This window comes from Heteronotia binoei, chromosome 21, assembly GCF_032191835.1.
Source record: "Heteronotia binoei isolate CCM8104 ecotype False Entrance Well chromosome 21, APGP_CSIRO_Hbin_v1, whole genome shotgun sequence".
Lineage (NCBI taxonomy): Eukaryota > Metazoa > Chordata > Lepidosauria > Squamata > Gekkonidae > Heteronotia > Heteronotia binoei.
Window position 1 is genome coordinate 135,185,637 of NC_083243.1, and position 14,337 is coordinate 135,199,973.

The window sequence follows — 14,337 nt, forward strand, 5'->3', positions numbered from 1 at the left end:
TTAACTTCCTTATATTTTGGGTTAAGGGATCTCTTGAATAGCATGAACTCAACATGCTATTCAAATCTTGCTGTCTGAAGTGTGGTAGCAAGGAGAAGCTTGCCATCCCTGGAACATGATAGCTCTAAAAAGCAAAGTTATGATAGATCACACTGTAAAAGCATAATAATAATAATAAAAATAATTTTTAATTTATATCCTGCCCTCCCCGCTGAAGCAGGCTCAGGGCGGCTTACATGGCATAAAATGCAGACATTACAATAATACAATAATAAAATACACTAATTACATAACAGTTATATTTCTCAATTAAAATATACTGATGGTCGACCGTATCGAACGCAGCTGATAGGTCTAACAACAGCAGCATTAAAACCATCAATTAAAACTACCATATTTAAAACCAACAAATTAATTCAGTGCTACAATCTTGATGTTACTCATCATGACACAGTTTTACATGACGACGGTAAAATAATTCCACATTAAGAAAAAACCAGCTGGAAGAGGATGGTCTTGCAGGCCCAGCGGAACTAGTTAAGGCTCCGCAAGGCCCATACCTCTTCTAGTAATCGGTTCCACCAGTGGGGAGCTATAATCAAGAAGACCCTTTCTCTCGTAACTTTCAATTTGGCCTCCTTCGGCCCAGGGATTGTCAGTAGATTTTGCAAGCGAGATCTCAGTGCCCTCTGGGGAACATATGGGGAGAGACGGTCCCTAAGGTAGGCAGGTCCTCGGTCATATAGGGCTTTAAAGGTAATAGCCAGCACCTTGTAATGAATCCGGTACACAATTGGCAGCCAATGCAGTTCCCGTAGTCTGGGCTATATGCGCTCCCACTTAGGGAGTCCCAATAACAGTCAGACTGCCGCGTTCTGCACTAGCTGCAGTTTCTGGGTTCGGCACAGGGGCAGACTCATGTAGAGGGCATTACAGTAGTCTAACCTTGAGGTGACTGCTGCATGGATCACTGTTGCCAGGTCATCACACTCCAGGAAGGGAGCTAACTGCCTCGCCCGCCTAAGATGAAAAAAGGCGGATTTAGCAGTGGCTGCTATCTGGGCCTCCATTGACAAGGAAGGCTCCAGTAGCACCCCCAGGCTCTTGACCTTGCATGCCGTTTCCAATGGTGCACCATAAAAAAATGGTAGGAAGATTTCCCTTCCCAGGCCGCCACAGTTCAGGCAAAGGACCTCTGTCTTCGCTGGATTCAACTTCAACCTACTCAGCCTGAGCCAACCTGCCATGGCTTGCAGCACCAGGTCCAGATTTTCTGGGACATTGCCAGGCCGGCCATCCATCAGTAGATAGAGCTGGGTGTCATCATCATACTGGTGGCAACCCAGCCCATACCTCCGGGCAATCTGGGCAAGGGGGTGCATGTAGATTTTGAACAACATTGGGGAGAGGACCTCCCCCTGAGGCACACCACAATTAAGTGGGTGCCTCTGGGACAGTTCTCCCCCAATCGTCACCCTTTGTCCCCGACCATCAAGGAAAGAGGAAAGCCATTGCAAGGCCAGCCCCTGAATCCCTGCATTGGTGAAGCAGCGGGTCAGTAACTGATGGTCGACCGTATCGAACGCAGCCGATAGGTCTAACAACAATAGCACTGCCAAACTACCTCGATCCAGATGCCACTGGAGATCATCCACCAGGGCGGTCAGCACTGTCTCTGTCCCATGGCCCGGGCAGAAGCCGGACTGGTGGGGATCTAGGATGGAAGCGTCATACAGAAAACTCTGCAATTGTAACGCCACTGCCCTCTCAATAATTTTTCCCAAAAAGGGCAAATTTGAGACTGGCCAGTAATGTGCCAATTCGGTCGGATCCGATGTAACTTTTTCAGGAGGGGGCGGACCACAGCCTCTTTAAGATGCATTGGAAAAAGACCCTCCGAGAGGGATCTATTTACGATGTCCCGTATAGGACACCTAAGCTCCCTCTGGCAAGCTTTAATTAGCCAGGAGGGGCACAGGTCCAGATCACAAGTTGTTGGGAGTACAGTAGAGAGGATTCTGTCAACTTCCTCCAAGCTGAGTGTGTCGAAGCGATCCAGGATTGAACCAGAAGATAGGTACGGGGCCTCAAGTTCACATACTGTATCCAATGTGGAGGAGAAGTCGTGGCGGAGCGACGTGACCTTGTCTGCAAAATTTTTTGCAAAAGCCTCACAGCCTATCTCTAATTCCTTAGCATTTGGTCTGCCTTGCAGCAGTGTTGTAAGATTCCAAATCGTCCTAAATAATTGCGCCGAGCGCAAATTTGCAGACGCAATCTTGGCCGCAAAGTAAGTCTTCTTTGTGGCTTTGACTGCCATCTCATAGGACCTCATAAACTCTCTATAAGATGTTCTAGTTGCTTCATCTTGAGTACGCCGCCATTGCCTCTCTAACCGTCTGAGTCCTCATTTCAGCTGTCGCAGCTCCAGGGTATACCACGGGGCCAGCTTAACACGGGGGCACAAAGGACGTCGAGGCACGATCTCATCAATGACTCTGGAGAGCCGGCCATGCCATGAGTCAAACAGATCATAGAGAGAATTGCCAGGGATCCCATTTGGAACCACTCAGGGTCCATCAGACTCCATGGGTGAGACAAAATAAGCTCACCGCCCAAATGGGTTTGGAATGGAGCATCCACACTAAGGGCAAAGTGGTCCGACCATGGCACTGCCTCCACAGTTGTATCGTCCACCATAACCCCGGCCGCAAAGATCAAATCTAACATGTGCCTTGCCTGGTGAGTGGGCGATGTAACAAATTGGGAGAGTCCCAGTGTCGCTATGGATGACACTAGGTCCATCGCCTGAATAGAGGCCGCGTCATCATCATGGACATTGAAGTTGCCCAGGATCACAAGCCTTGGGTACTCCAATGCCCAGCCTGTTACAGCCTCGATCAGGGATGGTAAGGCATTGGCTGGTGCATTAGGCGAACGGTACACCAGCCAAATCGCCAACCCCTCCCCCAACATCCCACGCCAGACTGGCACATTCAATACCATTGATCTCCGGGGCTGGGGGAGCCCTAAAGGAATAGAGCCACCCCTCCCCCCGCCCGCTAGTCTGTGATTGGTGAAAGACTGAGTAACCCGGGGGAACTGTTTGGGAGAGGGCCACCGTGTCTCCCTCTCGCATCCAGGTCTCAGTCACAAAAGCCAGGTCCACATCCTGCTCAAGCAGAAACTCTCAGAGGATGGGAGTCTTATTATTTATGGACCTGGCAATGCATAATGACAAAGGTGAGTAATTCAACCTGGCCCCACTACCTGTCACTGTCGGGATGGGACACAGACCGGAAGGTGGTCGAGCACTACCTGGTCTCGGTCTCCTTCCCTTATATCATTGTCTGTTCCCATCGTCATACCTTCCCCTCCCCAGGTGTACTGGAATCCCCAGGCCTGTCATCTCCCACTGTTCTCTACTTCAGCTGGAGCCAATGCGGAAAGCACAACTCACATGCTACAATTTATTAACTCCCCAATCCTCTCTGCCCTTGCCAGTCAATTCCTTTAATTTACCAACCTGCCAATTCTAAAAGTTAACCAACCAAATTTAAACCAAACCCACGATCTCTCTTATAAATTAATTAGCTAAAATACTTAATTTAATTCTGATGGCATTATTAATTATAACCCCCCCAACAGTAAAACACCCTTAATAAATTTTGCCAAAAATATATATTCTATCTAAAGCCAATCAATCCAACAATAAATTTCTCTATAAATTAGTTAACTAAAACAATTCATCAATTAGCAGTTTAAAATTCAATCATTCAAACTAGCAGCTTGGAGATAATTGGAGGTGGTAGTTGTAACAAAATAAAGTGCTGTTGTGCTTCTATAGAGCAGATGGTGTGCAAAATATCCTCAAGTTGCGGTTGTGCGAAAGCAGGGTCCCCAGTTTCTCAAAGTGTAATCTTGCAATAAGGTGCAGAGCTAGGTGCAGCAGTCATACAGCGAGGTACAAAGCGAGGTCTCCAATTTTTGTCCTTTCAAGCGGAGGCTTTAGCTCATCGATCCCCCTGTGCAGCCTGGCAGACCCGGGGGGGTAGAGACCCCCCCTCGTGCCTCCCCCGCCATGCAACACGGACTCCAAAGTTTCGCTTGTGGGGTCGTGTATCACCCAGGACAGCTGCCATAGCACTCCGCTCTGCTCGTGGGCTCGTCAACATCCAGGGCAGCTGTTTCAAAGCCCTCCTCGCCCAAGTCAGAAGCACAGCAGCTGCAGCTGATCGCCACCACCAATGCTCCGCTCTCTGGCGTCCGACTCCACCAGAGCCCGACGCTTTGCTCGTCGCACGGGCCCACCCGGTTCTGCTCACCACTTGACTCCGCCCGGCCTCGCCCACACACCAGACCGTGGTCACGGTGGTCCTCCATGTCAACGCCAGGCCCGACTTGCCGAAACGGTAGGCAATTATAATTTAGCTGACACTCTGAGGAACCCTCCAGGTTCTTAAATTTTCGCTCCTCATCTTTCCCTAGCAACAAGTTGCTAGGTCTGCCCTTAGAAGCAACTATTGCAGCCGTGCGGTAGGCATAAGGTTTCAGTTTTTCAGGAGCCGTAGCACTAGAGCTCCTGCCTCGTCGCCATCTTCGGCATAGCAGTATACACAGTAACTAGGTAGGGAATCTAAATAGCAACACAGGTACGGAGTGCAAGACATATGACTCCATCTGGCAGAAGATACTCTCAGACTCATTGGTGGCAGTTGGTGGTTGCCCAGCTTGTTATTAGTACCTGTGGGGAGTGAGAGGAAGGTACACATCATCAAGTGGAAACTTGGGGCAGCCACAGGAGTTTTCCAGCCTCCCGGGGGGCAGCCCAAAGGGACAGGAGGGGCTTTTGAGTGCCTTCACAGCAAGAAAGACTAGTATGAATGAAGTAATTAAATATTTTCTTCCTTGAATAAAAACTCCCCTCTGCCATAGTGAAAGTTAATTATGAAAATCATTTTTGAAAAAAAAATTACACAGGCTATCACTTCTCTCTGTTTTAAAATATATTTTTGAAAAGGATATATTATCCATTATAATATCATTACATAAATGATAATTATGCAAAACAATATCTAGTTTGAAAATCAGCTGACATGCTTTCATTTCTAACTAACAGACCATGCTATTTTAGGCATTACTCTACCGCTAAATTTAAATATTTTATTAAGGGTTGCCAACTTCCTTCTTCATATTTTGCATTTCACCTCATCTTTCCAGCAGAAAATAACCTGCAGTGAAATCACATTAGTGAACGACATATGATAAAAAGACAGATAAATTCTTCTTTAGGAATGTACAAGAATTATGACTCATACAGAGTTTCGTAACTGTGGTAACACAATATGACTGCATATTGAGCCTATTTACACAATAACAACATTTCAGATACCTGTGTTCATTATTATTCTTTTAGGAGTCACAGATGCAGAATATTACACTAGAGCTAATCCTTATTCAATTCTCTACCACTGTTTCATTGACATCTGGATCAAAGAGAGCCTGTACATTGATTATTGTCCTGCAGCTTCAGGATAACATACTGTATTTGTATTGCATCTCAGAAGTTAAGGACTGTTCTATGTTTCTTTTCTAGTATATTGCATGTGCTATACATGATAATCTTGCATTCCCAAAATAAGATTTAAAGTAAATACATGCAATAGTGGCATCTGTGCAGCATTGCAGATCATAATATACCAGGGGTGTCAAACATGCAGTTCAGGGGCCAAATCAGGCCCTCAGAGGGCTCCTATCAGGCCCCCGAGCAACTGGCTGTCATCTGCTTACTTCTCCCTATATCTTGCTTCCTTCCACTTAACTGCTTGCTTTGCAAGGCTTTCTCAATTGCACAGGAGCTACAGAGCAAAACCTCTATTTTCTCCATTGGCTGAGACTTCTCCCTTGGGGAGGAAGGGGGTAGAGAGAGAGCTTGCTTTGCCAGGCTCTCTCAATTGCACAGTGGAGCTACTGAGTCAAGTCTCTCTTCCTTCTATTGGCTGAGGCTCCCCCTCCCCCAGTCCCCCTGGGAAGGAAGGAACGAGCCAGAGCTTCTTTACCCAGTTCCCTGGATCCCATGGGAGAAATACAAAGAAAGCATCTTTAAGACCAATGAGAGAAGAATAAAGTACATGGCTCTCATCATCAAACAGAAATCAAAAAGTGACAGCTGCCCCTCCCCCACAATTTCCTCATTAAACAGCTGCCCCTCCCCCACACCAGCCCCCACCTCCTGATCAGTAAATGAATGCCTGACGTAGTGGGATTGTACTTTTTTGCTGCCCCTTCTAATACATTAATTGTAACCATCCCAGCATTTTCTTACACATTAAATCCTAACATTTACCTAGCCACCTAACAGCATTTTAGATGCCTATTCTAATACATTAATTGTAAACATATAGCATTTTCTTACACATTAAATCCTAACATTTTTCTATCATCTTCAGTGCCTGTTCTCAGAGTGAGACAAAAGTATTTGACCTTAAAAGGTCAAGTGCTGAAATGTATATCTCGCAGACGTGGGAGGATATTCACCCTGTGAGAGAGAGCAAGAATCTTAGCAAATTATTTAATGCTGACACAGTTTAGACCTGGACAAAATAAACAGATGAAATTAGGTTCTCACGCAATAAATTTCCTGTTCTTATGGTCTGTGATTTAAAATAGCTTTTCCATCAAATTTATGTATGGGCTAATTGTGAGAATAGTGTTTGACCCCCAAAAATGGTCCTAAGAGGTCAAGGGGTTTTATGGCTGTGAAGTGCAGAAAAATGTAGACTTAAGAAAAATGCAAAAGCAGGACAGAGATATACAATTTAGGTTATTTTAAATATAAACAAAGATAGGATTTTCTGACATGTATAGAAACACACAGGTTACAGAATGCCCCATTGGTTTTTTTGTGGATATACTCTGACTGTGTCCAATATGTAGATAAAATAAAATTTTAAATAAAAACAAGCAACAGTAAGCAGTGTTTTAAATGATTTTAGTTCTACATGCCCTGTTAAATGTGCATTCACCCCATGTTCCCCAAGTATTGTTGACAACACAAATATTTACTGCCAACTTTGGTGATTTTTGATATGGTTCCACCAAGATCAGGATCTGAGCCTTTAATTGTATTCAAGTAGGCATTCATTTGCTTTTGATGGAACTCTTAACATCAGAAGATCTGGGGCTTAGTTCTGAGCCATGCAGCTCACTTAATATCTTGGCACACAATACAACTTTTTTCCATCGTCAGCATCCTCCACCTGTTAGCACTCCAAGGAGCTGTCTGGGGGGTTACTTGAGCAATGAACAGGGCCCCGGCAGTAGGAGGTTGCCTAGGATTCTATAAGAAAAAGAAGAGCTTATCGTTGCTGCTTTAGGGAGAAGAGGGGGTTGTGGGTCACAGGCAGCCTAGGAACTGATCTCCTTGATGAACCAAGGGTGCAGAGAGAGGAGCGAATTCCACATTTTAATCACTCTCTGTGTAAAATAGTATTTCCTTTTGTCCACCCTGAATATGCTATCAGCCTCGTTGTATTGAGTTCTAGTATTTTGAAAGGGGGAAAAAGTTCTGTTTGTCAACTCTCTCCACCCCTTGCATAATTTTATAAACCTCTATCTTGACCCCACACCCTCCCCCTCCCCTAACATAGCCATCGCTTTTCTAAACTGAAAAGTCACTCATCAGCCTTTCCTCATAGAGAAGGTGCTCCCCCCCCAACCCCCCCCCCCCAATCAACTTTGCTGCCCTTCTCTGTACTTTTTCTAGCTCTGCAATGTCCTTTTGGAGATACGGTGACCAGAATTGTACACACTATTCCAAACAAGGCTGCGATATAGATCTATATGGGGGCATTACAATATAGGCTGTTTTATTCTCAATCCCGTTCCCAAGAATACCTACCACAGACTTTGCCTTTTTCACCGCTGCAGCACACAGGGTTGACACTTTCACCAAACTATCCACAACACACTTGGGATTTTCCCCCCTCTCAGTCACAGCAAGTTCTATCCCTATTAGCTTATACGTGAAGTGGGGATTTTTTTTGATCCACTATGCCATCACCTTACACTTACCAGCACCTCACCCCTAGTTCCTAATCATTTATGAATAAATGAAATAGTCTTGCCCCCGTACCAATCCTTATCGGACCCCGTAGCATACTTCCCTACATTGTGAGAATTGTCCACAGATCCCCACTCTTTACTAACAGTCATTGAACCAGTTTTTTAATCAGAAAGAGAACCCATCCTCTTATCCCATGACTGCTAAGTTTACTCAGGAATCTCTGGCGAGTCTTTCTCAATGAACTCTAAAAGGTTGGTGAGGCAGGACTTCCCTTTGCAGAAGCCATGTAGGTGAAGAGTAGGTGGAATTCACTGCCACAGGAGGTGGTGGCGGCCACAAGTATGGCCACCTTCAAGAGGGGTTTAGATAGAAATATGGAGCACGGGTCCATCGGTGGCTATTAGCCACAGTGTATGTGTGTATATAAATTTTTTTTGCCACTGTGTGACACAGAGTGTTGGACTTGATGGGCCGTTGGCCTGATCCAACATGGCTTCTCTTATGTTCTTAAGATTAAAAAAACCAAAACAAAAAAACCTGGCACGATTGTGATCTGAGGGTGGAAAAATGTTTTTGTTTCAAACAGTCTTATTAGTAACATATGGCAATAAATTTCAATTTCTTACATCATTAATAATTACTTTTTATCTATCCCATATATTACTTTCTACCCACTCCTCCCCCGTTACTTGACACCCGCCGGTGTTATATACTTAAAATCTTAATATTAAAGGTACCCTTAATTAATAAGAACCAAAATTAATATCCTCCTCCCTCTTGTACTTAGTCATTATCAAAAATTGTCCAATGTCCTTTTATTTTCCACTCTTTTTCTACGTATCTTCTGAACTTTTTCCACTTCATCTTAATTACTTCTAAATCATAGTCTCTTAAGGTTCATGTTAATTTGCCCATTTCACCCCAGTGTCATAACTTTTAAAATCCAATCCCATTTTTCTGGTATTTTTTCTTGCTTCCACAACCGCGCATACAACGTCCTAACTTTTTCCACTCCATCTTAATTACTTCTAAATCATAGTCTCTTAAGGTTCATGTTAACTTGCCCATTTCACCATGTGTCATAACTTTTACAATCCTACCCCATTTCTCTGGTATTTTTTCTTGCTTCCACAACTACGCATATTATGTCCTAGCAGCTGAAAGCAAGTATCAAATTATAGTTCTATCTTCTTTTGGATTTTTTTCCCATTTGTAATCCCAACAGGAAAGTCTCTGCAACTTTCTTAAATTCATATCCCGAGATCCTAGAAATTTCTTGTTGAATCATCCGCCAATACTTTTTTTGCCCTTTCACAAACCCACCACATACGGTAGAAAGAACCTTCATGTTTTTTTTTTTTACATTTCCAACACCGGTCTGGCATCTTATTATTCATCTTTGCCAATATCACCCAGTGAGTTGCATTTGAACACGAGTCTCCTAGGTTCTTGTTTAGCACTTAACCCGCTAGAGCCAGCGGAGTATTTTACTTACTTTACTGTAGCCCCCCCTTTTTTGTTTTTGTTTTTTTGCTGAGACTGAAATGTAAGAACAATGTTCTCAACTAGGATAGGCATTAGAGGACCACACTAGGATCCGGAACCATCAAGTTCAAATCCTGACTCTGCCACGCAAGATTGCTGGTGACTGAGCCTATCACGCTCTCTTGCCTTAGCCTACCTCACAAGGTTGCTGTTGCGAAGATAAAATGGAAAAGGAGAAAAACAATTGATAAGCTGCTTGGTATCATGATTAGGGAGGGAAACAGGATGTAAAAACTAAGCACTACACCACAATGGTTTCAATGAAATGTGGAGGCTGGACAGTTGTAAGAGACCGCAGAGGCTACTGTTACACGGCTAACCCTACTGACGTCCAAGCTCTGACAAAATTGGGCTAGTCGGTTATATTCAGGCTTCCCATGAAACATTTACATGCGGATAATTAGAGAAATAAGAGCCCCAGTGGTGCAGAGTGGTAAAGCCGCAGCACAGCGGTTCTAACCTCTGCTAACGACCTGAGTTTCACGGTTAAAACAATTTTATTTGGTAACAAATTATATGTCCTGCATCATTAATAACTTCTTTTAACTATCCCACATATTACTTTCTAGCCATCCCTCCCCCATTACTTGACCCCCGCCGGTGTTATTTACTTAAAATACTAATGTTTAAAGGTACCCTTAACTAATAAAAAATGAAAATTAACATTCTTCTTTTTTTTCTAAGACTTCATCATTATCAAAAATTGTTCAATGTCCTTTTATTTTCCACTCCATCTTAAAAACTTCTAAATCATAACCTCTTAAAATTCTTGTTAACTCGTTCATTTCACACAATGTCATAACTTTTACAATCCAACCCCATTTCTCTGGTATTTTTTCATGCTTCCACAACTACGCATATAATGTCCTAGCGGCTGAAAGCATGCACCAAATTATAGTTCTATTTTCTTTTGGAAATTTTTCCATTTGTAATCCCAACAGAAAAGTCTCTGCGACTTTCTTAAATTCATATCCCAAGATCCTAGAAATTTCTTGTTGAATCATCCGCCAATACTTTTTCGCTCTTTCACAAGTCCACCGCATACGGTAGAAAGAACCTTCATGTTTTTTACATTTCCAACATCTGTCCGGCATCTTATTATTCATCTTTTGCCAATTTCTTAGGAGTCATATACCACCTGTACATCATCTTAAAACAATTTTCTTTAATACTCTGACACGTTGAGAGTTTCATAAAGTTCTTCCACAAATATCCCCAAGTTTCCATATATATTTCTTTATTTACATTAATTGCCCACTTAATCATTTGAGATGTCACTACTTCATTTTAAAAGTAACATATAGATTTTTGAAATTAATTTTTCATTGTCTCCAAGCAGAACTTTTCCCATTTCTGTTTGTTCTCATCTTATTCCTTCAGTTTTAACATCGCTTTCCACCAAACTTTTTATTTGTTGCGTTTGAAACAATCATATTTATTATTCAACTCTTCGGCAGTTTTCAATTCTATTTTACAGCTTTGTATTTTTAGTTTATACGACACCCTTTTTCCCTCTCCCATCTCCGCCGTTATCCTTATTACTTCCGCAGGCACTGAGGATAGAGAAATGTTACGACCGTTCCTTTGTCATAGATTGCTATTTGATCATGTTTTGCGCGCTTCGGTTTTAATACAAAGGCACGCAAATCGGGGCCCTCGGCGGTAGTTTCTAAAGCATCCGCACAATTCGATGTTTTGATTACGCGTGTCTTAGACGGTCGTTGTATATAATCGAATAAAATATAATACGCGATCGCGATGTATAACGTTAGACAACCTTGTTACTCTGACTATTGAAAACCCCGAGATAGGCCCCCTTCTGCGAATTCGGCTCAGCGGCCCGCCACCAATAGGGGAGTCGCCGTTGTTCAAGCGCGCCAGCGGGTGCGGGGGGGGTCGGCGCAGGATTCTCTTTAAATACGGGAAACCCGAGCGCCGTTCTGACGGCTCCGTACCACCATGGCGAATACACCCCTGTCTGTTTTTAATCCTGTGGTCCCTGGAGCACCCGTGAGGAGGAAAACTACAGCGAGGATTCAAAAACCTAGCACCGATTCTGACAAGGAGAATGTACAGCCGGTTCTTGCTAAACGCCTTTTTGCTTCCCCCGAGAAAATGAAAGATGGGGCAGAAATCTGTACACCGAAGCGGAGTAGATGTTTCCAGGATGGTGAGAGTTGTGACTCCGTGAATCCGTCACAACAAGATACATTTAAGGTGGGTAGAACAACATGGGAAAGATGTGTAAAAGGTTGTGTTGTTTCTGTTTAGGCTCCTTTTCTCATTTTGTGTGTTTGTGATTTTTAGAAAATTTGTCTCGTGGACTTGTCCGGTGTTCAGACGTCGATTCATACCGTCCTGCAAAAATACGTGGGAGTGTCCGATGAAGACGTTCCACCTGTGGACAAGCAAAAGTCACGTTCTGCGATGTACAAACTGATAACTGCCACCGCTTATTCTGTTCTCAATTATTGCTCCAACGATCTCTCTTATTCTATGTGTGACGGATGCATTTTAGATAGACCCGGACAGAATTCTCATGTATGTTTGACGTGGTCCTCTGCTTTTTACGATGAGAACTTAAGATATGTTTGTCGCAATCTGAATATGGGCCCCGTGTTGTATGTGATCACGGTTATTGCGTGTTTTCTTGATTGTTGTGGTATTAACAAGAATCATGTCATAACGTTGGCCAACCTGGTGGAAGGCGTACAAACATCCCCGACCCCCTGTGAACAATTGAGAACGTTGTTTCAGAAATGCCACCGACCCTATGTGACACTTGTTGAGAAATTTCTGCATAATACATTTCAGAATGGCACATCTGTGAATACCTTTCTTTTCCCCCTTTTGTAAATAAATTTTAAAAACTTTCTGTAATAAATGTACATTTTATACATTCACATGTATAAAAATAAAAATGTATTTAGAAGCCGTTGAGTTTGTGCAAATTTTGATACTAAAAAATATTCGATATTAAAAAAGATCACGCTGCATTTAGGGAGGTCGCTTTTGATCAGTAAGAGGGAGATTGACGCCGATACGCCGATAGACGTATGGTTTTACCAATAACGATGAAAATAACGGCTCTGCACCGAGAAAACTTAAAATAGACCGAGAGCTATTTAAACACAAGTCCTAATACCGACAGCGTGTTTTCACGGGTTCCTTACTTTAAAAAACAACACCGTGCACGCTCTTCCCCACATAATCCTGAACAGCTCTTTAAAAGTTCTTTAAAAGCCGGAGCAAGTCTTTTTCTGTAGCGGTTCCGTTCTTATGCCCCGGCTGAAGGAGGGGGCCGTCTCTTCTCTCATCCGATACCACCAACACAGAAAGTCCTTCTCCTGGTTTGTTTTAATAATGTATAATCATGCCAATTTTTGGCTAATGGCTTTTTGTAAAACACTTTGGGCAACAAAGAAACAAAGTATAAAAATACACTGAATAATCGGACACACCCTGTTATTACATATAAGCTTTTTTCCTTTATTTTCACTTTACGGTGAAACACTCCCCTGTAAATATGACCTATTGAACAGGGTAGGAGTGACGGTGTAAAGGCTGCGGATCGCAATTGTGGGAGGATAGGTTTCTTCGGCGTTTGCTTGGGCGGATTAAAATTAGCTGGGGCAGGTGGGGTAAGAAACGGAGGGAGTCTATCTGATTTTATATAGGAAAGCGGGTGTAATATTGTATAAAGATGGCTACGAATCAAAAGTGCCGAGGGTGAGCATAATGGGAAAAGGTGAGAATGGGGGGAGGCCGGAATCAGGTTGGGGTGCAATAAACATATTACAAAGTAACACACGAGCAACAGCGTTATAGTCCGCCGCCGGATCATGTTAGGGAAAGGGGGGGGGGTATGTTCCTTGTCTATACACGTAGGTAATCCCATCATTCTTTTACCCGTGTTCTTTCGGACGGTACTTCCTCTACATTTCTATGACCGTATCTATTACAGATGCTTAATTTGTCGGCTTCTCGGTTTGTAAGAAACCTACCGATTGGGGGAAAGTAGGTTGTAAAACCGTATCTGTATAGAACCGGCGGTACTGGGGCACGGTTGGAGCAGGCCGACGTATTCATCGGCAGTCATCGAAGAGTCGCTATGCTGAGCGATCTGACAGCCGAGACAAGGCGACTGGTGGATGGCTACTTGCGACGCAACCTGAGTGGTTCGGTGCTGTCTCACAGCCACACGGCCAAGACCCTGCGGAGAGTGGCTGACAAGCTGGAGAGCCGTGAGAAGACATTCTTTCACTCCATTTGCTCCACGGCAATCTTGCCGGAGCCTGGTAGGGCAGACGTCCATTTGAGACGTGTGGCGGTGCAGATGGCATCTGATGGCGGGCTTAACTGGGGTCGAGTAGTGGCGCTGTTTGTGTTCACCGGCACCTTGGCAACAGCTCTGGCTGAGCGGGGGGCCCACGAGGAGATCGGCGGCCTGACAGAGGCATTGGTCATCTATCTGTCTGTGGAGAAGCGCGAGTGGCTGGAGGCGCATGGTGGCTGGGAAGGGTTCTACCGCTACTTCAACAAACACGGTTCTGATTCAATCAGCCGGTGCGATACCAAAAGCAACACTATCATAGCAATCGCCGGATTTGTCCTAGCAGGATTAGCTTTCCTCATGGCCGTGAGATAAAAGTACATCGTGAACTCGAAACTATGAACAAGCGCTATGAAACTATGAACAAGTACCCGTGATGAGTCCGCTCTATATT